This window comes from Calidris pugnax, unplaced genomic scaffold (genome assembly GCF_001431845.1).
Source record: "Calidris pugnax isolate Ruff unplaced genomic scaffold, ASM143184v1 scaffold170, whole genome shotgun sequence".
NCBI lineage: Eukaryota > Metazoa > Chordata > Aves > Charadriiformes > Scolopacidae > Calidris > Calidris pugnax.
Window position 1 is genome coordinate 572605 of NW_015090905.1, and position 6202 is coordinate 578806.

Genomic DNA, 6202 nt, shown 5'->3' on the forward strand with positions numbered 1-6202 from the left:
AACGCATCATTTATCTCTGCTGCTGCCTTTGGAAGAAGCTGCCGTGACTCCATTACAGGGAGAAATGAGGATTTTGCCTAAAGCTTGCAGACAGATAACCAGAGTTGGAAACACAGGTCTGAAGCCACCTTTCCCAGCACGAGCTCAGGTTGACAAGGAACACCGTATTTTTTGGCAACAATGAGGACAGGCTCCCCTGTGCCGGCCCCACGAGGTGTTTACTGACTTGCCGTGGGACCACAAGCTCCAGCCCAGCTTCTGGAGAGCCACCACGAACAAGGCCCAAGAGCTGCTTAAGAAGAGCTGCCCACCCCATCCCAGCACCACAATGTCCCCTGCCGAGGTGGTCCCCCAGGCGCCTCGTCCTGCAGAACCCAGGTGTAGGAGAAGACCCAAGGGACAGGTTTAAGGCCGTCCAGGTGGGATCTGCCGCTCCCTGCTCCTGTCTGAAGTGCTCCTACAAGCACAGATCCTTAAGCGACCCACATTCCTTTAGAAAGGGCTTAATTTCGCAAGACACTGTTGAGTGGAGCTTGAGTGTTTTGGCTGGAAAGAAGAAAAGGCTCTTCCAGGCCCTCAGCTTCTCCCTCTTTGAGGGCCATGGGTGGAACTGTGCAATCACCTGCTGGTGAGCAAATCCTCTGGCTCCAGAGGGATATCAACCCTCAAGCTGGGGTGGGTCCCTCTCTGGGGGAGTGGGGGACATCCAGCCCTCCCGGCTGGAGAGGGGGTGAAGGCCCAGAGGATCCAGCCCAACACAAACTGCTGCTTCAGCATCTCCCCACTTTGGTCAAGGAGGAACCACAATGGTTTAACTGCAGCAACTGCTCAAACTCCTCAAATACAAGCAGCGCTGGATCCGGGCTCGTTTCAAAAGGAGCCTGAGCAAGAAGTTGGGCGTAACAGGAGCGCAATGCTCTGGGCACGACTCAGTTATATTTCAGGAAATATTTCGGACAATGGGAAGCAAAAAAACCCAACAAAATCCCTTTGGTGGTCACAGGGGAGATGAAACTGCTCTCCATCAGAAGTGCTGAGCTTCTTTCACTGTCCAGTCTCAGCAAACTAGGTGCAAAACGGGTCTTGTCAATGCGGCATTTTGAAGTGTCTGCAATGAAACCCCAGCCCCACAGCCTGACCCACGCTTGCAAAGCTGGAGTGGCCCATGGATTTCCTCCAAGGAGGAGACTGGAGCACTTCTATGAAGACAGGCTGAGAGTTGGGGGGGGTTCAGCCTGGAGAAGAGAAGGCTCTGGGGAGACCTTCCAGCCCCTTCCAGTCCCTCAAGAAGGGGGGCTCCAGGAAAGCTGGGGAGGGACTCTGGATGAGGGAGGGGAGCCCTAGGAGGAGGGGGAAGGGTTGGACCCTGCAAGAGGGGAGATGGAGCTGAGCTGTGGGGAAGAACTTGTTTGGTGTGAGGGTGGGGAGAGCCTGGCCCAGGTTGGCCAGAGAAGCTGTGGCTGCCCCATCCCTGGAGGGGTTCAAGGGCAGGTTGGAGGGGGCTTGGAGCAACCTGGTGTGGTGGGAGGTGTCCCTGCCCAGGGCAGGGGGTGGCACTGGGGGGGCTTTGAGGTCCTTTCCCACCCAAACCAGTCTGTGATTCTATGAAACCGGCCAATGGGAGGTGAGTGGAGCAGAAGCCCCTCACCAGCACAGAGCAGCTCCTCTCCATCACTCATCTGGGTTGAACCTCCCTCAGCCAAGGGACTGTCCCCCCCCACCCTGGACATGAAACCTCGCCACTCTTTGGAACCACCAGAGAACCACCACTAGATCAAACTCCGCATAAGCTGTTGTGCTGAAAAATTCCTTCTTTGGCCTAAGACAACACCATTTTATGATCGCTCAACAAAAAGCCCTGCGATGGCCAAGGGAAGAGGAGATACGGCACCGAGCGAGCATTTGGCTAACGAACTTTCAGGGCATGAGCTGGAGCAGCAACCCAAGAGCACAGAGGAACCCAAACGGGCAACTGAACACTGGAAATGGCTGGGAACACACCACGGGCGATGACGCTCTCCCTGCCACGGCCGAGACTGCTCTCCTACCGCACTAATCTCTTTTCTGCACTTTGTCACAGTTCCAGAGCAGGAGATTATCTTTAATTTTGTGATAATTACCACAAGCCGCTTTCGTTCCCTGCTTTTAAGTGTCTGCTGCTGTACACGTACCAAATGTGGAATCAACACCAACCGTCCGTGCGAAGGACGTGTACCGGGGTGAGGGACTGTGGTTTTCCAGGAGAAACGATGCTTCAGGTGGACGGGACCATCGCCCGGCAGAACCTCCCCCCGCCAAAAAACCAACACAAAAAAATAAAAAGCCTTTAGAAATCAACTTGTCCAGGCAGAAAATTTAAAAAAAATAATAAAAAGTCTTCCCCTGGCTTCTCGGTGCGTGGCACTCGGCCATGCTCATCTCAAACAAGCTGACAGATGGCCTTGCAAAAACTGATTTAACTCAGGCTTGGGGGGTTTATACAGCCCCGGGAGACAGCACCGGGGGTTGCGGGGAGCAGCAGCTCTGCTGTGGGAAGTTCCAACACTTAACAAGCTAATTGAAATGATTCTTATCGGATTTGGTGCAGCTTAGCGAGGGTGTGTGCAGCAACATGACGGGTGGCTCCCGAAGGGGAACCCCGGGACAGAGCCCAGGCTGCTGCCCTCCCTCCCGCTCCGGCCTGCGTTTTGTAACGTGCTCCTGCACGCCTGACCTGCTCCTTCAGCTCCTCCTCTGCCTGCGCCCGGCTGGGAGCTGACCCCATCCCCATGCTCCAGCTCCTCCGCAGCCTCGGAAATGAGCGCTTTGGTGGCAGCATCCAGCAATCCTCATCTCTGATGGAACAGCTCGTTTTTGTCTTACGCCTCTCTATTCACAGCCACAACTGCCCCGTTCCTCCCCACCACGACGCTGACGCCCCGCAGGACAGGGATGAATTTACTCCCAGAATTCCACCCATTTCCTGTGCAATGCAGAAAGGACTATCGAGGTTTAGCTCTGCTGAGCCAGAGGAACACAAACCTACACGCAGAAACACAGAATAATATGGGGTTGGAAGGGACCTCTGGAGATCATCTCCCCCAACCCCCTGCCAGAGCAGGGTCACCCAGAGCAGGTCCCACAGGAACGTGTCCAGATGGGTTTGAATGTCTCCAGAGAAGGAGACTCCACCACCTCCCTGGGCAGCCTCTGCCAGGGCTCTGCCACCCTCACAGCAAAGAAGTTCCTCCTCATGTTTAGGTGGAACTTCTTATGTCCCAGTTTGTGCCCATTTCCTCTTGTCCTGTCCCTGGGCACCACTGAAAAAAGACTGGTCCATCCTCCTGACACCCACCCTTGAAGTATTTATAAGCTTTGATCAGATCCCCCCTCAGCCTTCTCTTCTCCAGATTAAAAGGCCCAAGTCCCTCAGCCTCTCCTCCTAAGAGAGATGCTCCAGGCCCCTCGTCATCTTTGTAGCCTCTGCTGTCCCCTCTCCAGCAGTTCCCTGTCCTTCTGGAACTGGGGAGCCCAGAACTGGTCCCAGTGCTCCAGATGGGGCCTCCCCAGGGCAGAGTAAAGGGGGAGGATGACCTCCCTCAACCACGAGGGGAGAGAACCCCATTCTCCTCTTACACCATATACTGCATCAACAAATTGGTGTACAGACCTTTTTTTGCCCCACAACCCCCATTTACACAGGCCTGACCGCTGGCTCCCAGTAAGCCCAGCCCAGCCCAGACTGGGAGGAGGCTCCTGCTCGCCCTCCTCGTTAAGAGGTCCGTCAGCCTCATCAGCGCAGGGTTGGGATCAGAGCAGCTCCCTCGGCTTCTCCAGCCCATGGCCCCTCTAGATGCTGTCATCGGGGACATGCAAGCGATGACAGAAGTTAAGCAGTTAAAAAAAAAAATAATAAAAATCATCAACTCTTTGGGCCTAAAAGCAAACTCCATGAAGACCAGAAAGTATTGCCCTTGCTGTCCACAACTTAGAATGAGTTGAAGTTAAAAACATGGCTTTCGAGTTCCATTTACGTGCAGAGAATAAATTTTAAAATCTAATCAAGCGAAAAAAAAATAGTCACCTGGACCTCTCAAGACCAGCTGAAGGAAGTCAACCAGCAACACCCCTTCTTTTAAACTCAGAAAGAGCCACGAGAGGCTTCTACCCACTGAAAAGCAACTTCTTAAGAAGTTTTACAAACATCCAGCAGAAGCCTCATTTAAGACCTAATAAAGAAGTCTTTGTAAGACAGATGTATACACACAGATATATGTAATTATAAATTGTAAGTACTTGATGCTTTATGATGCTTTGGAGAAGTCAAAACAAATGTTAATAACTGGTAGATTTATCTGGACTCCTTTCTCCAATCCGAGATAAATAGTGCGGCATCTTTAACAGCAGCTTCGCTTTAGTCGAGTGTTGACCAGGAGCTGCACGATGTGACCGCAACTAAAAATACAGCAGAATATAAACACCCCGTCTAAACACCCCGTGAGGTCTTCAGCTGGAGGCTGGAACCCACCTGACCCCTCCAAAAATGCTCAAGACTCGCTCAGGGCAGCAGCAACCGCAGTCAAACAGCCAGTTTCCAAAGCACAGTCCCCTCCAAAAGTGCTGGCCCAGCAGTTTATCTTTGTTATTGTTGGGTTGTTTTGGTTTTGTTTTTTTTTTTTTTTAAATTTGTTCTTTGTTTTGAAGCCACTGAGCTGACAGCAGCCTTTGCAAAACTGACATCTAACACTAAGCTGCGAAATTCCGACGAGTCGCACACACACCAGAGGATGCCTGGATCTAATTTTCTACTTAATTGGTGGAGAACAAGATGACACAACGCACCTGAGCAATCCATTTTATAGAATCTGATCAACACCTATAAATACTTCAAGGGTGGGTGTCAGGAGGATGGGGCCGGTCTTTTTTCAGTGGTGCCCAGGGATAGGACAAGAAGGAATGGGCACAAACTTGAATGTAAAAAGTTCCACCTAAACATGAGGAGGAACTTCTTTCCTGTGAGGATGGTAGAGCCCTGGAAGGGACTGCCCAGAGAGGTGGTGGAGTCTCCTTCTCTGGAGACATTCAAACCCACCTGGACACATTCCTGCGGGACCTGCTCTGGCAGGGGGTTGGGGAAGATGGTCTCCAGCGGTCCCTTCCAACCCCATGGGATTGTGTGATTTGGACAACGAGAAGAGGTGAAGGCTGCAATGGGGATGCCTGGGTTTTTTGGTCCATCAGAGCACTCTGAACACAGCCCCAGCTGGTCAATGCGTTATGTGGAAAAGCATTCATTAAGAAATTGGGTTCTAAGGGATGAGCTGTGAGAGTTAAAGGCAATACTCGTGTAGCAGATGTGCTGCGGTTGAAACACGGGGAGAAAGGCTGGAAATGAAAAGCATCCATCAAAAGAGACAGCTGTTGCTTCCTGTAAGGGACTGCAATAAAAAGAAATTAAAACTGGGGAGAGTAGAGGGGAAGGCAGTTCAGAGAAGATGCCAGAAAACAGGTCTCGGCTGAGAAGCAGCATCTGATGTGGCACAGGGCAGCTGGGGCTTCTGAGGTGCCAGAGGCCAGACACATTGAAAGGGAAAGGCAGGAAGAAACCAAAGGGGCTACAGGCAGTGGTGGAGTCACCATCCATGGAGGGATTTAAAAGCCAGGCAGACGTGGTGCTGAGGGACATGGGTTAGCGGTGATTTGGGCAGAGTTGGGCTGATGGTTGGACTCAATGATCTAGATGGTCCCTTCTGACCGTAACGATTCTGTGATTCTATGATTCTCTGAAAGCTGGGGAGGGACTCTGGATGAGGGAGGGGAGCCCTAGGAGGAGGGGGAAGGGTTGGACCCTGCAAGAGGGGAGATGGAGCTGAGCTGTGGGGAAGAACTTGTTTGGTGGGAGGGTGGTGAGAGCCTGGCCCAGGTTGGCCAGAGAAGCTGTGGCTGCCCCATCCCTGGAGGGGTTCAAGGGCAGGTTGGAGGGGGCTTGGAGCAACCTGGTCTGGTGGGAGGTGTCCCTGCCCAGGGCAGGGGGTGGCACTGGGGGGGCTTTAAGGCCCCTTCCAACCCAAACCATTCTGTGATTCAACAACTCTATAAACCTCTATCTCTTCTCTTCTCAGACTGTGGCTCTGGCTCACAGTGGGCAGGACCCAGGGCAGAGAGAGGAGAGGACACAACTGGCAGCAGCAGCCTCCTGGAGATGGCAGCTATTAACAACCTG